Below are 25,593 nucleotides of genomic sequence, written 5' to 3' on the forward strand. Positions count from 1 at the left end.
AGGATATCTTCTATTCAGTGATTCACTCTTTCAGTCTAGCCATCTTTTTTGAGGTGATAGGCTGTACTAAGATCCAAGAAAGTTCCTACTGCTTCAAAGAATGCAGTCCAAAATTTTGATGTGAACTTGGGATCTCTGTCACCTACTATCCTCCTGGGTAAAGCCATGCAATATGAAGATGTCTTTAAGGAAAACTCTAGCAACATCCACTGCAGTGTATGTTTCTTTCACTGGAATCAGATGGGCAACTTTGGTTAGTCTGTCAACTACCACAAAAATGGAGTTGTAACCTGATTGCACTGAAGGTAATCCAGTGACAAAATCCATATTGATACATTCCCACTTCATCTGTCGAATGTCTAGAGACTGCAGTTTTCCTGGCATCTTGACTCTCTCTGCCTTCACTCTCTAATACATTAAGCATTGCTGCACATGATCAAGTACATCCTTTTTGAGTCCTGGCTAGAAGAAACTTTTATTCACAGACATATAGGTTTTTATAAACCCTCGATATCCAGCTATCAAGCTCTCATGGGCTTCTCTGAGAATTCCTCCCTTTATTCCCTCATCATTGGGAATGCATAGCCGATTATTATTTTTCATGCATCCTTCATCCAATTTGTACCCAAGAGCTGGACTCATTTCCTAAGGAGTCTTGCTTTCTTGCATCAGAAGGGTAGCAGTAGGGGCTAAGAATTTGTCTTGCATGATTCTCTCCCTTGCTTCACTGATTAATGGATTTGACACCACTGTAATTGCAAGCAAGGAGGCTTTTACTGAGCGCATCTGCCACCATATTTTCTTTCCCTGGCCGATACTTAATTTTAAAATCAAATTCGTGCAGGGTCTGCATCCATCTGCTTTGACGCATGTTGAGATCCCTTTGGGTGAAGATCCACTTCAAACTTTGATGATCTGTCATCAAGGTTAACTTCTATTCCAAAAGATAATGTCTCCATAACTTCAGAGCATAAACTACTGAGAGTAACTCCAAGTCATGGTGGGGACGGCATAATTTCTCTCATGTGTTCTGAGCTTTCTGGATTCATAGGCCAGTGCATGACCTTCCTGCATAAGAGTACCGCCTAAGGCAAACCCACTAGCATCAATAACTACCTCAAAAGGTTTGGTAAAATCTAGCAATTTAAGGACAGGGTTGGTTACTAAGGCTGTCTTCATCTTATGAAAGACACTCTAACATGTAGCAAACCATTGAAATAGGGTACTCTTCTTGAGAAGGTTAGTTAAAGGGGATGTTATCTGAGCATACCTTAGTATAAAGATCCTATACCATCTGGTTAATCCTGGGAATCCTCTAACTTCCTTTACCATCTTGGGTTCCAGCCAAGACAATCTATGACTTCTTTGATCTTTCCGGGGTCAGGAGAAATCCAATCTTTAGACATTATGAATCCCAAGTATTCCACCTGGTCGACAGAAAAAGAACACTTGCACTTTTTTGCAAAGAGTTGGTGCTTCCTGCGCACATGATCTTCATGATCTGCAGCATTCTTTGAGTATACCAAGATATCATCAAAGAAGACAACAAAAAAAATCATCCAGGTATTCTATGAGAATATCTTGCATAAGACGATTAAACGTCGTCGGGTGTAATATACCCATCTTCACTAACAAAGAAATGTTCATGTAATAGATAAATTTATGAGTTTTTATGGTATAAAAATCAATGATTTTATTATTTGAGTCATTTCTACTTAGAATCTTCCAATTCTGAGCCCAAATTTAGAATCTACGCGTGATTTTATCCTAATATAGAATTTTACAGCATCCAAAACGAACACCGGATCAAGCTTATACGTAAATTTTAGTCATTTTAGTTAAAAAGCGACGACCTTTAAACCTTAATAAATGCACGACCGGGCGTCGGATTGACGAACGGTCTGAACCCCAAGGACCAAGAAAACCTCTCGGACCAAAAAAAAAATCGCCCCTCGGGCGGTCTGGCACGCAAATCGAGGCGGATGTCCCAAATTTGTGGATCCCGCCCCAAAATTTGAACCATACACACTTACTAGGGTGCCCGTACGATGAACGCACAAGAACCAAAGGATGACCGCCCACTGTGTGGTCCACACGTATAGCTACGTGGACACCCATGCTGTCCCATACCAGATAAGGTACATGCGTACCACTCCTTTCCCTGATAACCATTACCGTACCTTTCCCCTAGACCCATGCAGGCCACTGATCCATAGCCTTTGATGGTACACCGTCCTTTCATCCTTGCTTTACGCAACGCCCGTACCCATACCCCACAGCTATATAAACCCCCGGGGTGCTCCACAGGCAGCACGCATTTCTGCACAGCGTACGCCCTGTTGTACCGCCGTCCGTCCTTGTGCAGTGTTCTTGTTGTGGTACAGCCACCCCTCTCACACCCCCTCATTTGCCTCTTTTCAAATAAGGCAATTTTCCTCCATCCCCCCCCCCCCCCTTGCTAGGAGGTAGTGTCCTTAACTCTTCTCCCCCCTCCCCGTGTGAAGAGACTTACAATAGTCCTCAGCCCTTCTCCCCTTTAGCAAAACGTTTTTGTCTTAAGGTCGTCTCACAATCCCCCCCCATTTGCGTAGACTTTTATAAGAGGTTTTTGCCTTAAGGGTTTATGCGCTATAGTCTTTTGCTCATACGGTGAGCAAACGATCTTAGAATTGAGATCCGACTGAAGCGTTTTGACCGCGGCAGCGAGCCCTACAAGTCAATGTCCAAGATGGCCCCATCCCAAAAACGTCATAATATTGTCAGGAGCGCGCAACATTGAGATTAGGGAAGATGCTCGCGATGAGGCTCCAACCCTCCCTTTTCAAGCTCCTCAAAGAAATGGTGGCCAGGTTAGCTTGGTTATATTTTAAAGAAGAGTTCTTTTTTATATTAGTGCTAATAAATGTGTATCTTTTTCTTTTAAAAATAATGACATAAAATTGTATGAAGTTACGAATTGTGTGATGCTGTATTCAATAAATTGCATTGAAATTGTTATCTTTAAAGAGTGCAAGTTTTTCCTGGCTTCAACGCTAACTCCGTTCCATGCTTGTGTAGCCGGGCGGCATCGTTAGCAAATCCCGGGAAGGGCCCAAGGTATCCCTCATACCATTGGGAGAATAAGGTTTGTCGATTGAGCCGAGAGGTTATGATGTTGCCTAGTTCTGAGGGCCCAGGCTAGTGCGGTAAATAAGCCCACCCTAGTGTGTAGACATCCCTCTGAGAGGGGTGAGAGGATCGAGCGATGGATCCTGAGAGGGCGATAGGCCGGCTTGAGTCCTCGCCATGTAGAGGCTAGAAGACCGAATTCTAGATCATCGGCAGAATAGAGGAAAAGAATAAGAGAGCCGGTTTGGCTTGTATGGAATTGATTCATGTATAAACTTTTTATATATATATCTTGTCTTTGGCATGATTGAAAAGGGCCTTAATTAAGGAACATGTTTGTTTATGTCAGACAGTGTGGTAGGATTAATTAGAAAACAAATTGACGCGTGAGTAGGGTGGAAAGTGGAAGGATGGAATGCCCCGATGGCACCATCCTACGGATGGGTGGACCCGATTAGTCCGGTAGCTTTCCAACAGATTAAGTGAAAGCCCTATGCTAGATAATTAGGTTCTTGGGTAACTCTATTCTAGAAGACTAGGTCAGCGCTGCTGATCTTGCATGGATGAGAAAAAAAGCGTTGCCTCTAGAAATCATGTCTAGTAGTTGCCCAATTTATGATAAATTACCCTATGGGTGATTTGACTTTTAGAGGAAGATCACGCTTCCCCTGCGGGATAGGACTAGGTCTTACCTATGAATCGTATCCTTGAATCTCTACATGGTCAAGGTGTCGATAAATAGGAAATTTTCTCCAAGTTAAGACTTAGTGGACTATCTTAAGTGTTTCTCCTATTTTAGAAGGGGGAAAACTTACAATTGGTATCAGAGCCGATCTTAGGTCCTAAGAATTTCCATTTAAGGAATGTTTTGCAATGAATGTTTTACCTAACATAATGCTAATTAATGTTTTGCAATGAATGTTTTACCTAACATAATGCTAATTAATAAAAACATCCTACTAAAACAAACAAGTTGAATTGATGTTCGAATGATTGTAGGAAGAGGAAGATGCCTACTCGAAGTTTCTAGTTTTCCAATGCATCTTCGAGATTGCGTCACTCACTACAAGACAATGCTGCCATACACGCGTTTCATACACGCGATAAATTACGAACGCGTGTATGGTCGCGCCTGTATTTGAATAGAATCGGGCGCGTGTATTTTTGCATTTAAATTCGCGTGTATATTTGCATTAATAAACGCGTGTATAAAAGCGTCTATATACACGCAGTAATACACGCACCTATACACGATAATATTTACGGGGTAATACTCGCTATTATACACGGATAAATACACGCTACTATACACGGATTAATACACGAATGGCAGAGAAAAACTGAAAAAAAAACTGAATTCCTTTACAAAATTAAAAACTATTTTCCTTAAACCATCTCATAGTACATTACAGTATAGATCATTACACAATCCCACTACATGCATTTACAACAATGAAATATATTCAAGAATAAATCATATTGCATATGAGATGATGGAAATGTCATCAATTTAGAACATACAGTGACGGATTGGTTAGGGTTCGATCTCATCTTCAATAAGATCCATCCTTGCCAAACGATCAACATCAATATCCATTTGATCAATTGGTAAGGCTACGATTAAATTTATTCCACTATCGATATTCTGTACTCCATTGATAATGGTATCGATGTCCTGATCATCCTCATCAACATCACCATCATCCTCAATGGTAGGGTCATTCTCATGATCATGAGAAATGGCATGCTCATCCTCATTATCACGATCATCTCTTATTTCTTGATCATCGATCACAACATCTTCAATGGCATATGCATGTTCGACGTCATCTTCATTGCGGCTTGTTACATCCTCCATATGCTCCATATCAGTGAATGTATTATACATCACTTTGGAACGTGGTGCAATAGGGATGACGTACCACCATTTGATGTCATGCACCATTGGTAGATAGATAACCTACTCAAATACACACAGTACAGTAATTAATTAGCATATCAAAAGTCAAGGGGTACGCGAGCTTAGATATATATGTACATGAAACACATTAGTAAAAAAATGCATACCTGCTCACATTGTTGTGGCAATACGAGCCTATCTTTCTTTGTTTGCCAGAACTTTGTAGAGTCAATAGTTACATATCCACTTGCATGGCGTTTTATCGTTGCATCAGGCCCTTTTTCCACCACGTTCATTTGCCATTTGACATCCAAAACATACACAAAGAAGCGACGAAAGTCGAGCCTAAATATGTCTTGGATTATGCCACAATAATCATCCATTTTTCCATTAGCTCCCTCAAAGCTACTAATGACACCGCAATCTTGTGTATTTCTCTTTTCATCAATTCTTTGTGTTCGAAAATGCTTGCCTTCACACCATATAGCATTGAACATAGTGCACTGGACCAAAATAGAAACAATATTTGTGTAAGCAATGTGAATAAATATTAAAAGAAAATCACTTACAACTAATGCAAAACATTAGTTCTATGTACCTTTGACATGCATCCTCGTGCATACTCCCATTCTTCCGCCGTGATATGCAGCCCCTCGTCACTCTCTGCTCTCTCCATTTCCTCATGCAACCAATCAACATGGATATCATTCGGAAGTGTTGCTCTCTCCATTTCCTGCATCCAATATCATCAATTATAATTAGTCTTAAATCCTAAACCTTAAACCACTAATTCAAATTTATAAGTTAGAATGCTTACTTCAACAATGCGTCAAGACTTGCATTGCTCCATCCATAAACTGTTTGTATATTAAGTAGTTCAAGGGAAGCACGTAAAACTGAGAATGTGCACCCTTCAAACACCGGTGTCGATGAAGCTTTATAAAGATGCTCTTGTTCCATATCATCGTCGTCCATACCTTTGGGATCATCCTTAAAAAGATTTCGCACCATATCATCAAGCACCTCCTCTTCCACAACTTCGTGAGGTGCAGGGCTATTGTCGTCCCTTTCCCACTCATCTCTGACATTAGATCCCGAAGCTCCAGCATCATCTCGTCGACGCTTTACGTGCTCTCGTCGCGCGTAGGGTACCATGTTAGGGTGTGGTACTGCATCCTGCTTCAATTTATCAAATTATATGTTACAACTCTATTAATTTAATTTGGATACCATGAGTCATTTGAATACCATCAATTTACATCTACTCACCTCCAAACCTGTTTGATTCCATTCTCCATACATGGAGATATGATTCAAGGTAATTCGACGTGCTCGTACAATGCATCCTTGACATCGATTACACATACATTTGATCCGTTGTCCCAACCACACATCGCGATTACGATGACGCATTGTCTCATCTTCCTCAGAACTGCTTGAAGAGGTTGATGACATCCTGTGTACAAATCAGAAAACACAAACTCATTATATATTTTTAATGAAAGCACAAAAACGCGTGTATTCACGCGGCTATCTCCTACAATTTGCGTGTATAAACGCGGCTACTTCCTAAAAAACGCGTGTATTCACGCGGCTAATATCTGCAAAACGCGTGTATAAACGCAGCTACAATCATGTACACGCGAATATACCTGCGTTTATATACGCGAATATAAACGCACACATAAACGCGGCGGCATATTTAAACTAAACATAGCCCGCCTTCCCCAAATATAGATTTTGAACTTAGAAATCAACAGTGCGCCTGTTTTCGCCTCTTCCAACAGCAAAGAGGGAGCAGAGAAAGGAGCACACACACGGGAGAAGGAGGGAGCAGAGAAGGAGCAGAGAGGACTCACTTTTTCAGAGGTGAGTCACTTTGTCCTGTGCCTTGTCTCTTTTGTCAGATTTGTTTACTTTGCTCTTTGCTCTTTGGGTTTGTCTTTTTGCACACGATTGGGTTGCTGCATCCTGACAGGGGCGACAATGGCTGGTCCTTTTGTAAGGACATTCTGTTTTTGTCGGGGGGTCGGTCTTTTCGAGAAATTTTTTTCGCAGGTCGCGTGTAAGAACGCGTGTAGGAGCGCGTGTAACCTGTCTGCAGAGTTTTTCCACGCGCATATACACGCGTTTTTTGCCGGGTATATACACGCGTTTTTTGCCGGGTGTATACACGCGTTTCTGCAGACAGAAAACTGCCGCGTTTCAGATTTCAGGGTTTGCAGGCATTTGACTTGTGTAATGACAATGTGTGAGTCAAGAGACAGCCCATGATGTACATGATGATGTTTGTTGCAGGTTCTTTATGGATATTCCAGGTTCTTCATCCGATCCATTTGCGTACAGCAATTGGTTGATGGAGATGATGAATCACTTTGGGCGCCAACCTGGTCCGGTTGAGCTTACAGAGTATATGTATGTCCATCCCCCTCCTTCCCTGCCTGGTGTCTATACCCCTGTCGCGAGTATCCAGGGCACTCCAGTGCCGTCTATTCCTCCGAGTCCGACGAGACGGCATGCAGCTTCTCCTCTTCCACGTCCACCGAGGAGACATACCTCGTCCCAGACACACTCACGTACACCCTCACAGCCACCATCACGTGCTCCCTCAGAGCCACCGTCACGTCAGGGCTCACAGCCACCGTCACGTAGACAATCCCCCAGTCGTGACTCCACCCGCAGCAGTAGGAAGAGTGGGAGTGGGGGAGGATGCGGCGGGTGCTTTGGTGGGGGAGGTGGGGGAGGTGGGGGAGGTAGTAGGGCACGGGGTGAGAGAGGAGATAGAGGGAGAAGAGTTAGAGGAGACAGTTCGGAAGAGGAGGAGATGAGAGAGATGGAGAGAGTGGTTTGCTATGATGTGACGGATAGGGGCGGGATAGTGATGGATGCGAGGGGGAGGGAGGTAATGGAATACATGCGTGGGGTAGTATCAAACTCATATAGAAATTGTTTTATTAAATTTAAAGATCAAAATAGCCGATTAGTTGGGGAGGTGATAGAGGCTGTACACAGTCGGTACCCCAATCCCCCACATGCTACATTCTCGGATGTATGGGGAAGGACGCGAATAAGGGAGATCTTAAGTAATAAAAGATCTCACCTTAAAAAACTCGCGTACGATGACCGGCTAAATGTAGCTGCGGGTGGCTATCCTGCCGAGAAACCTGCCACTGCGCACAAACGCGAGTGGAAGGAGGCAAAGAAACGAGCAGAGGGTGGCGTGAAGAGCAGGCAGCATGTGGAGGCACGACGGATCCAGATGGAGACCGTTGGATCTTCGCATTTCGGATCTGGCGGCGTCGAGTCATGGGAGGCAGAGTTCGTAAGTATCCTGTCACTTTATTTGATTGTTTACTTAATTCATTGATTCTATGAATTGTTTTAATCTTACAAATTGTGTTGATTATGATACAGCGACGGGTTACGGGGAGGAAGCCCACAACCCACGATACTGCGTATGCTCGCCGGCATAGCAGACGTGACACGTGGGCCATCTTCAGAGCCGAGGGACGTATTACGGACGCGCAGTTTGAGTTGGCCATGAGACCATACGGTCGACAGGTACTTGAAAATTCGTAACGAATGGTTTTGGTTTATTGAATTGCATATATATATATATATATATACTTATATACTATATATTACTTGAACAGGCACAAGCTGCTGATGATCCACCGGCCGCCGCTGCAGAGGGTGGACGTGAGCACTACTCCTCGGACATTCCGACCGATGCGAGCTCATCTGAGCATGAGGGGAGCACCGAGTCATCATCTAGGTCTGAGTAGTACTCAGATTTGTAGTATCACATTCCATATTTAGGATGTGATTGTATATATTTTTTTGTAAACTCAAGCCATGGGCTACTTCGAGATATGGACTCCCTTGTATACATGTATGAAATTTTGATAGTAATATTGAATTGATTGATCGATAGTATTACATTCATGGCTCTCTTGAATCGTGTAATGACAATGTATGCATTCATGTCGTTCTTGTCTTAATCTCCCTCGTGCATATGTTCTTCGTGGATGGTCTAATGCACCAAAAACCCTAAACCAGAGAGTGCTATTGGGTGCTGGAATGCTGGAACAGTATTCAGGCACCAAATAGCACTCTCTGGATTTTTTTTTTTGCTCTCTGTTCGCGTGTATAAACGCGTCAAAACTGCTAAAAATTGCGTGTATCTGCGCGGATACACTGGAAATAACGCGTGTATACACGCGTATAAACTGGCAGTAACGCGTGTATAAGCGCATCTAAATAAAATAAACGCGTGTACAGACGCAAGTAAAAACGCGGCTGGGACATTGGAACTGAACAGGATGCGGCTATACACCCGTGTATAACCGCGTCTAATAGAAGAAGACGCGTGTATACTGGCGTGTATTAATGCGTCTGAAAAAAAAAACGCGGCTACACACCCGTGTATACGCGCGTCTGAGAGGTACTTTACACGCGTTTTTACACGCATGTCTGTGGCCGCGAGAATACACGCGCTGATACACGGGCCCGCTACTTTTTTTCACAAGTCATTTTTAGCGGCTAAGAGCGCGGGTATGAGCCCAATCCCTTGTAGTGACTCCTCAAATTTCGAGTTCCGTGACACCATGGTGCAGATACTAGAGCAGATGTCCCTCCCTCATTTCTCTCGTATTGAAAGAGGATGGGGTAGAGATTTCTGGAGTCGTGGACTGAGATATTTCTTCATCCGAGCAGATCAAATTGGAAACCTTACCAGCGACCTAAAGCGGATTCGTTGGATTGAAAAGTTGAAGATGATCCGTTTATTTTGGTTCGTCGTCGATATCCCCAGGGCCGACACCTCTATGACCATAGATGGGATTCGCATACCTCACGATCGCTGGGTGTCTGACCAAGTGATGCAGATCTTACCTACTGCTGATAGAGTAGCTGTGTTGGGACCTACCCCAATCAAGAGTCTACCACCCTTACCATCAATTTCTAGAGTCTTAGAAACTACAGCGGAACCCCCATATTTCACCTATGTGGACCGCTCTACCCTTATGTCATAGTCAAGCTTAGGAATTTTCCTTGATGGCAAATAAGACTAATTATATTAGTCTCAGATCTTTGTAATAAAACTCGTCCTTGTAAATATTTGGAATAAAATGATTTCAATGTTTTACTCTCCAAAAATAAGTGTTGTGCAAATATGAATCGTGTAATCTTAAAATTGTTTTTACAATGATGGCCAGGATGATCACCCTCCACTTCCCAATGCACTTTACACTGATACCCAGGAGAAGAAGCTCCTACTCAAGCAAATGCAACCTCCCTCCTTTAAAGGAGACGGTTCAAAGGTTGAGAAGAATGCTGAAGTCTGGATTGAGGCGATGGATGATTATTTATCTGCCGTCGATACTGGAGTAGCAAATCAGTCTATGCTTGCACGGTTTTGCCTCATCGGAGATGCTAAACTCTGGTGGAAACAGTGGTGCCGTGACAAGGAAGTCACCGAGCATTCTCAAACGTGAGAACACAACATTAAGCAGGCAGTGAAGGAAAGATATCTTCCCCCATCCCATGAATCCATAAAGATGAATGAGTTTTTTAGTCTTAGGTAGTGCAGCTTAACTCTTGAGGACTACTATTCCAAATTTATCACTCTTCGGAAGTATGCTCCAATTATGACTACTTCCTAGCAAGTGGCTCATTTTTGCCAAGGGTTAAATGAACCCTTAGACTCCCGCCTTGAAGCAATGAGGCCAAGCACATTACAGGATACTCTCATACGAGCAAAGCCCCTTGTGAAAGAAATGAAGACTGACAAACCTAAGCATCAAAAGAGATCTTACCCTGAGGCAAATCCTAAAGATCAACTCTACAAGAAACCCCAACAGAATTTCTCCTACTACAACAGAGGGCGACCACTACAAGGGATTGGGCTCATACCCGCGCTCTTAGCCGCTAAAAATGACTTGTGAAAAAAAGTAGCGGGCCCGTGTATCAGCGCGTGTATTCTCGCGGCCACAGACATGCGTGTAAAAACGCGTGTAAAGTACCTCTCAGACGCGCGTATACACGGGTGTGTAGCCGCGTTTTTTTTTTCAGACGCATTAATACACGCCAGTATACACGCGTCTTCTTCTATTAGACGCGGTTATACACGGGTGTATAGCCGCATCCTGTTCAGTTCCAATGTCCCAGCCGCGTTTTTACTTGCGTCTGTACACGCGTTTATTTTATTTAGATGCGCTTATACACGCGTTACTGCCAGTTTATACGCGTGTATACACGCGTTATTTCCAGTGTATCCGCGCAGATACACGCAATTTTTAGCAGTTTTGACGCGTTTATACACGCGAACAGAGAGCAAAAAAAAAAATCCAGAGAGTGCTATTTGGTGCCTGAATACTGTTCCAGCATTCCAGCACCCAATAGCACTCTCTGGTTTAGGGTTTTTGGTGCATTAGACCATCCACGAAGAACATATGCACGAGGGAGATTAAGACAAGAACGACATGAATGCATACATTGTCATTACACGATTCAAGAGAGCCATGAATGTAATACTATCGATCAATCAATTCAATATTACTATCAAAATTTCATACATGTATACAAGGGAGTCCATATCTCGAAGTAGCCCATGGCTTGAGTTTACAAAAAAATATATACAATCACATCCTAAATATGGAATGTGATACTACAAATCTGAGTACTACTCAGACCCAGATGATGACTCGGTGCTCCCCTCATGCTCAGATGAGCTCGCATCGGTCGGAATGTCCGAGGAGTAGTGCTCACGTCCACCCTCTGCAGCGGCGGCCGGTGGATCATCAGCAGCTTGTGCCTGTTCAAGTAATATATAGTATATAAGTATATATATATATATATATATGCAATTCAATAAACCAAAACCATTCGTTACGAATTTTCAAGTACCTGTCGACCGTATGGTCTCATGGCCAACTCAAACTGCGCGTCCGTAATACGTCCCTCGGCTCTGAAGATGGCCCACGTGTCACGTCTGCTATGCCGGCGAGCATACGCAGTATCGTGGGTTGTGGGCTTCCTCCCCGTAACCCGTCGCTGTATCATAATCAACACAATTTGTAAGATTAAAACAATTCATAGAATCAATGAATTAAGTAAACAATCAAATAAAGTGACAGGATACTTACGAACTCTGCCTCCCATGACTCGACGCCGCCAGATCCGAAATGCGAAGATCCAACGGTCTCCATCTGGATCCGTCGTGCCTCCACATGCTGCCTGCTCTTCACGCCACCCTCTGCTCGTTTCTTTGCCTCCTTCCACTCGCGTTTGTGCGCAGTGGCAGGTTTCTCGGCAGGATAGCCACCCGCAGCTACATTTAGCCGGTCATCGTACGCGAGTTTTTTAAGGTGAGATCTTTTATTACTTAAGATCTCCCTTATTCGCGTCCTTCCCCATACATCCGAGAATGTAGCATGTGGGGGATTGGGGTACCGACTGTGTACAGCCTCTATCACCTCCCCAACTAATCGGCTATTTTGATCTTTAAATTTAATAAAACAATTTCTATATGAGTTTGATACTACCCCACGCATGTATTCCATTACCTCCCTCCCCCTCGCATCCATCACTATCCCGCCCCTATCCGTCACATCATAGCAAACCACTCTCTCCATCTCTCTCATCTCCTCCTCTTCCGAACTGTCTCCTCTAACTCTTCTCCCTCTATCTCCTCTCTCACCCCGTGCCCTACTACCTCCCCCACCTCCCCCACCTCCCCCACCAAAGCACCCGCCGCATCCTCCCCCACTCCCACTCTTCCTACTGCTGCGGGTGGAGTCACGACTGGGGGATTGTCTACGTGACGGTGGCTGTGAGCCCTGACGTGACGGTGGCTCTGAGGGAGCACGTGATGGTGGCTGTGAGGGTGTACGTGAGTGTGTCTGGGACGAGGTATGTCTCCTCGGTGGACGTGGAAGAGGAGAAGCTGCATGCCGTCTCGTCGGACTCGGAGGAATAGACGGCACTGGAGTGCCCTGGATACTCGCGACAGGGGTATAGACACCAGGCAGGGAAGGAGGGGGATGGACATACATATACTCTGTAAGCTCAACCGGACCAGGTTGGCGCCCAAAGTGATTCATCATCTCCATCAACCAATTGCTGTACGCAAATGGATCGGATGAAGAACCTGGAATATCCATAAAGAACCTGCAACAAACATCATCATGTACATCATGGGCTGTCTCTTGACTCACACATTGTCATTACACAAGTCAAATGCCTGCAAACCCTGAAATCTGAAACGCGGCAGTTTTCTGTCTGCAGAAACGCGTGTATACACCCGGCAAAAAACGCGTGTATATACCCGGCAAAAAACGCGTGTATATGCGCGTGGAAAAACTCTGCAGACAGGTTACACGCGCTCCTACACGCGTTCTTACACGCGACCTGCGAAAAAAATTTCTCGAAAAGACCGACCCCCCGACAAAAACAGAATGTCCTTACAAAAGGACCAGCCATTGTCGCCCCTGTCAGGATGCAGCAACCCAATCGTGTGCAAAAAGACAAACCCAAAGAGCAAAGAGCAAAGTAAACAAATCTGACAAAAGAGACAAGGCACAGGACAAAGTGACTCACCTCTGAAAAAGTGAGTCCTCTCTGCTCCTTCTCTGCTCCCTCCTTCTCCCGTGTGTGTGCTCCTTTCTCTGCTCCCTCTTTGCTGTTGGAAGAGGCGAAAACAGGCGCACTGTTGATTTCTAAGTTCAAAATCTATATTTGGGGAAGGCGGGCTATGTTTAGTTTAAATATGCCGCCGCGTTTATGTGTGCGTTTATATTCGCGTATATAAACGCAGGTATATTCGCGTGTACATGATTGTAGCTGCGTTTATACACGCGTTTTGCAGATATTAGCCGCGTGAATACACGCGTTTTTTAGGAAGTAGCCGCGTTTATACACGCAAATTGTAGGAGATAGCCGCGTGAATACACGCGTTTTTGTGCTTTCATTAAAAATATATAATGAGTTTGTGTTTTCTGATTTGTACACAGGATGTCATCAACCTCTTCAAGCAGTTCTGAGGAAGATGAGACAATGCGTCATCGTAATCGCGATGTGTGGTTGGGACAACGGATCAAATGTATGTGTAATCGATGTCAAGGATGCATTGTACGAGCACGTCGAATTACCTTGAATCATATCTCCATGTATGGAGAATGGAATCAAACAGGTTTGGAGGTGAGTAGATGTAAATTGATGGTATTCAAATGACTCATGGTATCCAAATTAAATTAATAGAGTTGTAACATATAATTTGATAAATTGAAGCAGGATGCAGTGCCACACCCTAACATGGTACCCTACGCGCGACGAGAGCACGTAAAGCGTCGACGAGATGATGCTGGAGCTTCGGGATCTAATGTCAGAGATGAGTGGGAAAGGGACGACAATAGCCCTGCACCTCACGAAGTTGTGGAAGAGGAGGTGCTTGATGATATGGTGCGAAATCTTTTTAAGGATGATCCCAAAGGTATGGACGACGATGATATGGAACAAGAGCATCTTTATAAAGCTTCATCGACACCGGTGTTTGAAGGGTGCACATTCTCAGTTTTACGTGCTTCCCTTGAACTACTTAATATACAAACAGTTTATGGATGGAGCAATGCAAGTCTTGACGCATTGTTGAAGTAAGCATTCTAACTTATAAATTTGAATTAGTGGTTTAAGGTTTAGGATTTAAGACTAATTATAATTGATGATATTGGATGCAGGAAATGGAGAGAGCAACACTTCCGAATGATATCCATGTTGATTGGTTGCATGAGGAAATGGAGAGAGCAGAGAGTGACGAGGGGCTGCATATCACGGCGGAAGAATGGGAGTATGCACGAGGATGCATGTCAAAGGTACATAGAACTAATGTTTTGCATTAGTTGTAAGTGATTTTCTTTTAATATTTATTCACATTGCTTACACAAATATTGTTTCTATTTTGGTCCAGTGCACTATGTTCAATGCTATATGGTGTGAAGGCAAGCATTTTCGAACACAAAGAATTGATGAAAAGAGAAATACACAAGATTGCGGTGTCATTAGTAGCTTTGAGGGAGCTAATGGAAAAATGGATGATTATTGTGGCATAATCCAAGACATATTTAGGCTCGACTTTCGTCGCTTCTTTGTGTATGTTTTGGATGTCAAATGGCAAATGAACGTGGTGGAAAAAGGGCCTGATGCAACGATAAAACGCCATGCAAGTGGATATGTAACTATTGACTCTACAAAGTTCTGGCAAACAAAGAAAGATAGGCTCGTATTGCCACAACAATGTGAGCAGGTATGCATTTTTTTACTAATGTGTTTCATGTACATATATATCTAAGCTCGCGTACCCCTTGACTTTTGATATGCTAATTAATTACTGTACTGTGTGTATTTGAGTAGGTTATCTATCTACCAATGGTGCATGACATCAAATGGTGGTACGTCATCCCTATTGCACCACGTTCCAAAGTGATGTATAATACATTCACTGATATGGAGCATATGGAGGATGTAACAAGCCGCAATGAAGATGACGTCGAACATGCATATGCCATTGAAGATGTTGTGATCGATGATCAAGAAATAAGAGATGATCGTGATAATGAGGATGAGCATGCCATTTCTCATGATCATGAGAATGACCCTACCATTGAGGATGATGGTGATGTTGATGAGGATGATCAGGACATCGATACCATTATCAATGGAGTACAGAATATCGATAGTGGAATAAATTTAATCGTAGCCTTACCAATTGATCAAATGGATATTGATGTTGATCGTTTGGCAAGGATGGATCTTATTGAAGATGAGATCGAACCCTAACCAATCCGTCACTGTATGTTCTAAATTGATGACATTTCCATCATCTCATATGCAATATGATTTATTCTTGAATATATTTCATTGTTGTAAATGCATGTAGTGGGATTGTGTAATGATCTATACTGTAATGTACTATGAGATGGTTTAAGGAAAATAGTTTTTAATTTTGTAAAGGAATTCAGTTTTTTTTTCAGTTTTTCTCTGCCATTCGTGTATTAATCCGTGTATAGTAGCGTGTATTTATCCGTGTATAATAGCGAGTATTACCCCGTAAATATTATCGTGTATAGGTGCGTGTATTACTGCGTGTATATAGACGCTTTTATACACGCGTTTATTAATGCAAATATACACGCGAATTTAAATGCAAAAATACACGCGCCCGATTCTATTCAAATACAGGCGCGACCATACACGCGTTCGTAATTTATCGCGTGTATGAAACGCGTGTATGGCAGCATTGTCTTGTAGTGGACAAGGCAACTCTTTTGTCCCCCGCTCGTATGCTGCTTCTTCCAGAGAAGGCCCTCTATGTTTTGAGTGCAATGAGCCGGGACACTTTAGAGCCAACTGTCCCAAGATGGCAACATCATTTTCCCAAGGTAGCAGAGGAAATCAAGGCCGTGGAACCCCTATCCACCAAGGTGCAAGAGGCGGTGGGCATGGCAGAGGCCGCGGAGGAGCAGTTGCTAGGACTGCCTGTATTATAAGTGAAGAACCGACCTTGGGAATGGCTGAAGAAGAGCGCGCCACCGTCCATGCGGCAGTAGAACACCAAGGTCCAAATAAACAATTTAGTGTAATCCAAATCCCAGCCACTCATCACGGTAAGCCATTTCAGCTTTTGATTGATTGTGGCAGTACCCATTCATTTCTTTCTCCTAGGTGTTGGCAAAAATTAAACTTGAGTCAAAAAATAGCTAGAAGAATGACTATAGAGTTAGCCAGTGGGAAAGAAGTAGTATCTCGCCACCTTATAGAAAACCTTGATTTTGAGCTGGGTAATGAGCAAACTCATGGCCACTCTAGAGTCTTGCCATTAGGAATCTATGATGGAATCCTTGGGATGGATTGGTTAATTGTTGCAAACAAAGCTAGCATTCATTGTAACCAGGGGAGTATCACTTTTGAAAATGAGCATGGCCAAGTAATATCTGTTCAGGGGATAACAGGTGCGCAAACACAAACTCTATGCCAAGAAGAGCAAATGTATCTTCTTTACTCATCAAATTGAGTATCTTGGATTCATCGTCTCCAAAGAAGGCATTTCAGTAGACCCTGCCAAGGTCATTCTGAAGTGGCCACCCCCTAAATCAGTTCGTGAAGTTCGTGGGTTTTTGGGAATCACGGGATGGTATAGGATTTTTATCAAAGATTATGCCTCGGTAGCTGCACCTTTGACGGATCTTCTTAAGAAGGATTGCAAAATAGTGTGGCTGCCAATCCATCAAAACAGTTTTGATCAGCTCGTCATTATTACTTCTGCCCCAATCATGAAACTTCCTGATTTCTCCAAGGAATTTGAAGTGGTTTACTGATGCTAGTAGTCTAGCACTTGGTGGTGTCTTAGGCCAAGAAGGAAGTCACTTATACTTCCTGCAAGCTGAAGCAATATTCCCGTCCACAATATGCTCTGAGAATGTCTTCAATTACTTGATTGACTCTCTCAGTCTGGCGATCGGTCTCTGGATGATAAGCTGTGCTAAAGCAAAGTTGAGTTCCCAGGGCTTGAAATAAGGACTGCCAGAACTTTGAAGTGAAGTCAGAATCCCGATCACTTACTATCCTTTTTGGGAGACCATGAAGTTTGAGGACTTCCTTGATGAATATTCGAGTAACATCAGAAGCTTTGAAGGTCTTCTTCGCTGGTATAAGGTGAGCTACTTTGGTAAGTAAGTCCACTATTACTAGAATGGAGTCATATCCTCCTTGAACAGTGGGGAGACTTGTGACAAAATCCATACTAATGCACTCCCACTTCATTTGGGGAATATCCAAGGGTTGAAGTTTTCCAGGCATCTTGACTCTTTCAGCTTTGATCCTTTGGCATGAGAGACATTGCTTCAAGTACTGAAGGACATCATTTTTCAAGCCTGCCTAATGAAAGCTCCTTCTTACGGCATTTAATGTTTTTGCATATCCTGGGTGTCCTGTAGCAGGACTATCATGAGCTTCATGGAGGATTAGTTTCTTTAAAGCAGGATCCTTAGGGATACATAGCCTATGATTGAAGTAGAGGCTTCCTTCATGAGTGGAGTATCCCTTGATTAGATTCTTCTCTTTCTCTGAATTTCCCCCTTCTTCTAATAACTTCCTCATCCTCTGATAATCTGGATCATGAGATGAGACTTCTTCCACCTTGACTAGTATGGGATTATTTGGCATTGAAATTGCAGAAAAGAAAGATTTGCGGCTAAGTGCATTTGCTACCACATTATCTTTCCCAGGGCGAAATTCGATGTCGAAGTCATATTCTTGTAGAATTTCGATCCATCTCCTTTGTCGCATGTTGAGGTTAGGCTGGGTGAAGATCCACTTTATACTTTTGTGGTCAGTTACAAGCTAGAATTTGCCCCCCAAGAGATAATGTCTCCATAATTTGAGGCAATGAACAACTACTAAGAGCTCCAAATCATGGGTGGCATAATTTTCTTCCAGAAGGTGGATTCAATACCTTCCTCTGGTAGAATTTGCCTACAATGCATCTTATCATCAGAGCATAGGAATGTCACCATTTAAAGCACTCTATGGGAAAGAATGCTTGTCTCCTCTAAATTTCTCTGATCTGACCATAAGAGTTGAGGCATCCAGGAAAATGCTTGAAGAGATGGAGGAACAAACCAAGGCTATCCAAAAGGATGTTAAAGCTGCCCAAGATCGACAAAAGCATTATGCTTACACCAAGAGGTCTGAAAGGCTCTTCAAGGAAGGAGACAGAGTTCTTCTACGAGCGCGACCCAAATGAAGTTCTCTATCACTTGGGAAATATAAGAAACTCAGCCCTAGGTATTGTGGTCCCTATACAGTTATCAATTGTCTAGGTAAAAGTGCCTATAAACTCCAGCTCCCAGCCCATATCAAAGTCCATAATGTATTTCATGTAAGTTTGTTAAAACCATATGTACCTAGTCTCGATCATATTCTTGATGATGAACAAGTTGTAATCCCTACTCAAGGAGTCCTTGAATTACCGCCCAGTAGCATCATAGATTCTAGGGAAAGGCAACTCCGAAATAGAACTCTTGTAGAACATCTAGTATAGTGGAAAGATTACCCTGAAGAGGATGCAACTTGGGAAGATGAAGCTACACTTAAAGGATTATCCCCAATTCATGATGAGATGAGGACATCTCGATTTCTTTAAGGGGGGAAGGATGTAATATACCCATCTTCAGTAATAAAGAAATCTTCATGTAATAGATAAATCTATGAGTTTTTATGGTATTAAAATCAATGATTTTATTATTTGAGTCATTTCTACTTAGAATCTTCAAATTCTGAGCCCAAATTTAGAATTTGCGCATGATTTTACCCTAATATAGGATTTTACAGCATCCAAAACAGACACCGGATCAAGCTTATACGCAAATTTCAGGCACGACCTTTAAACCTTAATAAATGCACGACCGGGCGTCCGATTGACGAACGGTCTGATCCCCAACGACCAGGAGAACCTCCCGAACAAAAAAAAAATTTGCCCCTGAGGCGGTCTAGCACGCAAAATCGAGGCGAACGCCCCAAATTTAGGGACCTCGCCCCGAAATTTGAACCATACACACTTACCAGGGTGCGCGTACGATGGCCGCACAAGAACCAAAGGATGACCGCCCACTGTGTGGTCCACACGTACAGCTACCTGGACACCCATGCTGCCCCAAACCAGATAAGGTACATGCATACCACTCCTTTCCCTGATAACCGACACCGTACCTTTCCCCTAGACCCATGCAAGCCACTGATCCATAGCCTTTGATGGTACACCGTCCTTTCGTCCTTGCTTTGTGCAGCACCCGTACCCATACCCCACAGCTATATAAACCCCCAGGGTGCTCCACAGGCAGCACACATTTCTGCGTAGCATATGCCCTGTTGTACGGCCGTCTGTCCCTGTGCATCTGTCCCTCTGCAGCGTTCTTACTGTGGTACAGCCGCCCCTTATTGCCACCCCTCTCACACCCCCTCATTTGCCTCTTTTCAGATAAGGCAATTTTTCTCCACCCCCCCTTGCTTAGGAGGCAGTGTCCTTAACTCTTCTCCCCCCCGTGTGAAGAGACTTACAGGAGTCCTCAGCCCTTCTCCCCTTTAGCAAAATGTTTTTGTATGAAGGTCATCTCAAGATCCCCCCCATTTGCGTAGACTTTAATACGAGGTTTTTGCCTTAAGAAAGGGGTTCATGCGCTATAGTCTTTTGCTCATACGGTGAGTAAAAGATCTCAGAATTGAGATCCGACTGAAGCGTTTTGACTGCGGCAGCGAGCCCTACAAGTCGACGTCCAAGATGGCCTCATCCTGAAAACATCAGAATATTGCCCTGAGAGGAGCGCGCAACAACGAGATTAGGGAAGATGCTCCCGATGCGGCTCCAACCCTCCCTTTTCAAGCTCCTCAAGGAAATGGTGGCCAGGTTAGCTTGGTTATATTTTAAAGAAGAGTTTTTTATATATTAGCTAATAAATGTGTATCTTTTGCTTTTAAAAATCATGACATAAAATTGTATGAAGTTACGAATTGTGTAATGCTGTATTCAATAAATTGCATTGAAATTGTTATCTTTAAAGAGTGCAAGTTTTTCGTGGCTTCAACGCTAGCTCCGTTCTGTGCTTGTGTAGCCGGGCGGCGTTGTTAGCAAAGCCCGGGAATGGCCCAAGGTATCCCTCATACCATTGGGAGAATTAGGTTCGCCGATTGAGGCGAGAGGTTATGATGCTGCCTAGTTCTGAAGACCCAGGGTAGTGCGGTAAATAAGCCCACCCTAGTGTACAAACATCCCTCTGAGGGGTGGGAGGATCGAGCGATGGAGCCTGAGAGGGCGACAGGCCGGCTTGAGTCCTCGCCACAGCGGCCGCCAACAATGAGGTGTATGGTCCCGTAGGATTTTGCTCAGCATGTAGAGGCTGGAAGGCCGAATTCTAGATCATCGGCAGAATAAAGGAAAAGAATAAGAGAGCCGGTTTGGCTTGTATGGAATTGATTCATGTATAAACGTTTTATATATATATCTTGTCTTTGGCATGATTTTATTGTGCAAAAAGGTTGTTTTAACAAACCTTGTGAAAAGAGCCTTAATTTGTTTGTTTATGTCAAACAGTGTGGTAGGATAATTAGAAAACAAATTGATGCGTGAGTAGGGTGGAAAGTTGGAGGATGGAATGCTCCGATGGCACCATCCTACGGACGGGTGGACCCAATTAGTCGCCAACACATTAAGTGAAAGCCCTATGCTAGATAATTAGGTTCTTGGGCAACTCTATTCTAGAAGACTAGGTCAACGGCTGTGCCTTGCATGGATGAGAAAAAAAGTGTTGCCTCTAGAAATCATGTCTAGTAGTTGCCTAATTTATGATAAATTACCCTATGGATAATTTGCCTAATTTTCTCCAAGTTAAGACTTAGTGGACTATCTTAAGTGTTTCTCCTATTTTAAAAGGGGGGAACCTTACATAGGGGCATTAGTCAATGCAAATGGCATGACTGTGAACTCATAATGCCCATAGCGAGTATTGAATGCTATCTTCAGGATGTCATGACTGTGAACTCATAATGCCCATAGCGAGTATTGAATGCCCATAGCGAGTATTGAATGCTGTCTTCAGGATGTCATGTTCCTTGATTCTGATATGATAGTATCCAGATTTGAGATCTATCTTTGTGAACATTTGGGTTCCACTTAACCAATCCAGAAGTTCATCAATCCTAGGGATAGGATACTTATTTTTAATTGTTAATTGATTCAATCCTCTGTGGTCAATATAGAGTCTTAACGTTCCATCTTTCTTCTTTTGAAAGAGAACGGGTGCACCCCAACGGGAGACACTGGGTCTGATGAATCCCTACTCTAACATTTGTCTTAACTGCTCCTTAAGTTCTATGGCTTTAAAGAGTGGCATTTTGTATGCATGCTAGGCTACTAGGGCTGAGCTCCAGGGGTTAACTTGATCTCATGATCTACTTTGCGAGTTGGAGGTATCTCAGTCAGCTCTTCATGGAACACGTCTGCATACTCACTTAACCACTCTAGTTCTTTAGCCTTGCATTTTATGTCTATTGGATTAATCTTAACGACATAAATAGCTTGCCTCTTTTTGAGCCCTTTTAATAATTTAGAAGCCTTGACTAATTGCAGCATTAGGAATCTAGAAATTCCAGTTCCTTGAACTTTATTCCTGTGAAGGTCAAGGAAAGAGATGGTGCCATTGTGACAATGAATGTCACCCTGATTCTTATGGAGCCAATCCATTCCAAGGATTCCATCATAGATTCCCAAGGGTAGGACTCTGAACTGGTACTCAGTTACGTTCCTATCTAGACTAAACTGAGTAAGATCTGTCTCAAGGTGTGTGAAAAGAATCTTTCCACTGGCCAATTCCACTTCATAGGTTTCCTTGATTTTTGATTTAGGACTAACTTATGCAGACATCTTGGGGAAATAAAAGAATGAGCACTGCCTAAATCAATCAAAAGCTTGAATTGCTTACAGTGGTACTCTGCAGGAGTCTGGAGGACTGAAAATTGACGATTATTTCCCTGATGCTCAATTGCGACATACACGTGTCCTTTTTCTTCCTCCACTTCCTCAGTTATAGTGACGGCTCTAGCTGTTGCAGTCTAAGGTGGAACTCTCTCTCTTTGGTTTCCCCAATTGTGTGAGGGAGTTCGGAGACTGATTTGCATGGAGGCTGCAGGCTGAAGTGGCACTCTTCTGGGGTTGCCCTGATTTTGGCATGGGGACCTTGATTGGGACTGAGACAAAGGAGTCTGTCTAGGACCCTGGATTCCTTGGCCCATAGAAGGAGATGGGCAATCCTTGAGCTGGTGCCCAAACCCCTGACATCCAAAGCACCTTTCCTCACTTCAAAGCTCTTCTCTCTGCATTCTTGAACGAGGTGGAGTTCCTGAGAAAGTGCTTTGAGGAAAAAGTCTTCCTTCATTTGTAAGATTCCTCCCCAGCCTCTCAAGATGTCCAGCATCTTCCCCTAAAATCAAATCCCTCTTCAAAAATATAAAAGATCTTGTTTCTACCAGTTTTGGCCTAGAGAGAGAAAATCTTCTAGAGAGTGGTAATTGAGTTTTTAAATATTTTTGGATGGGAAAATATCTCTTCTTATTAAAATAAGTTCCCCCAAAATAGAAGTTCAAAAAGATTTTCAGAAGGTGCATTAGAAATTAAGTATAATCTGTTCAAGAGGCCTTATCCTAGGGGTCATGATTTTTTTTTAAAATTCTAAATTAAGGTTCCTATGGACCAATAAGATTCATCCAAATGTAGGGAGGAGATAAATGGAAGAATAAAAGGAAAATCCCCCAAAAATGAGTAAATACTCACATAAGATGAAGAGTTGACTAAGGACAAGGTTAATAGTTAAAAAAGAGAGATATTTAGAAGAAATGATGCACTTTTGACACCTCAGTATGGGGGAATTCCCCTCATGAAGGAGGCACTTATTTCACATGTGTGGGTGATTTTTAAACTCCCAAATAATGAGATATTTTTATCTCTTCTCTCTCCTGTTTCAACTAGATCCAAAAAGTGTACTAAACTGACCCAAAAATGGTCAAAAATTGACCAAACTGATCTGGAAAATTCTAGAATCAATTGGCTTGGTTAGAAGCTCACTTTTTCCTATAAATAGAAGCCTTCACCTTTATTGAAGCTCAATAGTGTTTTTGTGCTGTTACCCTACTTCTCCCAAGAGCCAAAAACAAGAGCCAAAAACTGTGAATTTACTCATAATTCATTAGTTTTTGACCTTCCCTCTTCTAAAGATTGGTGGCCACTCTTGTTTCAAACAAGAGTAGATCCCTCAAACCATCAAGCCAAAGGAAAGCTCTCAAATTCTCCTTGTAAGTTGGAGATTCTCCTCTTTTCTATTTCATTTTATGGTTTTTTATGATTTCTGTCTTCTCTAAAATGAATATGATGTTATGCCTCATTGAAAAAAGGCATTCCCCTCTCTTCTTTAGTAAATCCAACCATTTTTTATCCTAGATGAATGATTAATGGATAAAATCAAGTTTTTTATAATATTTCTCTTAAATAAGTAGAAAATGTTTACATTAGATTGATTTAAATACTCTTGGTGAACTTCTAATTAATTTTAGAGAGTTAAAAATTGAAAAATGGTCAGCCATACAAAGGAGGTTATGGCAAAATTTTATAAAATTGTGTAAATAAGTTTTACTTTTTTTAAAAAAATTTAAAAGAGTAATCCTCATCGTATATGTATTCTTAAAGTGTTATTTTTCATCCTAAGTATAGAAAATTGCATACTAAAAATATTTTATTAATAAAGTGTTACTTTCTTTAGAATAAAATTCTATGCATAGAAGGAAGCATATTTTTTTTAATTATAAAAGTGTTATTTTCATCATAAATGATTTTTATGCATAAATGGATGCATAAAAGAAATTCTTTTATATTAAAAGAGTGATTTTCATCATAAATGAATTGTATGCATAAATATATGCATAAAAGTTGTTTTTTATATTAAAAGTGTCGTTTTTACCATAAATGATTTTTATGCATAAATGGATGCATAAAATAAATTCTTTTATATTAAAATACTGATTTTCATCATAAATGAATTGTATGCATAAATGTATGCATAAAATATTTTTTTATATTAAAAGAATGATTTTCATCACATAAATGATTTGTATGCATAAATATATGCATAAAAGATTTTTTTAATATTAAAAGTGTGATTTTTATCATTAATGATTTTTATGCATAAATGGATGCATAAAAGAAATTCTTTTATATTAAAAGAGTGATTTTCATCAATAAATGATTTGTATGCATAAATATATGCATAAAAGATTTTTTTTGTATTAAAAGTGTGATTTTCATGATAATTGTTTTTTATGCATAAACATGCATAAAAGATAATTTTTTTATATTAAAAGTGTGATTTTCATCATAAATGATTTTTATGCATAAACATGCATAAAAGATATTTTTTTTATATTAAAAGTGGGATTTTCATCATAAATGATTTTTATGCATAAATGGATGCATAAAAGAGATTCTTTTATATTAAAAGAGTGATTTTCATCATAAATGATTTTTATGCATAAACATACATAAAATATATTTTTTTATAATAAAAGTATGATTTTCATTATAAATAATTTTTACGCATAAATGGATGCATAAAAGAAATTCGCTCTGCTCCCCATGTCATAAGCTTAGCTAATTCGAGACTTTGGAACATATGTTTTATACGTGGAGCCAGGGGAAAATGTCTCAATACCTTTCTAGGGTCCTTACCTTTCTCCTCTTTATAAAACGAGGTGTTTGACTTTTTGGACACGTCACACCGTCCTCATACTAACCTCTATATAAAATACAATCGTTGGGACATGCATGTATAGAAGAATAGTCAAGTCCAAGACTACTTATCATCTTCTTCACCTCATCATGTGATGCAAGAAGGGAATTGCTTGTCGGCAAGAACTTCTGAGAGAGTAGCCTGCAAGTTCATTAAAAATATGATCAATAAGAAGCAACCATGTTTAGAATGTAACAAAAAAAT

Source organism: Cibotium barometz, chromosome 47 (genome assembly GCF_041138505.1).
Source record: "Cibotium barometz isolate CiBa-2024 chromosome 47, ASM4113850v1, whole genome shotgun sequence".
NCBI lineage: Eukaryota > Viridiplantae > Streptophyta > Polypodiopsida > Cyatheales > Cibotiaceae > Cibotium > Cibotium barometz.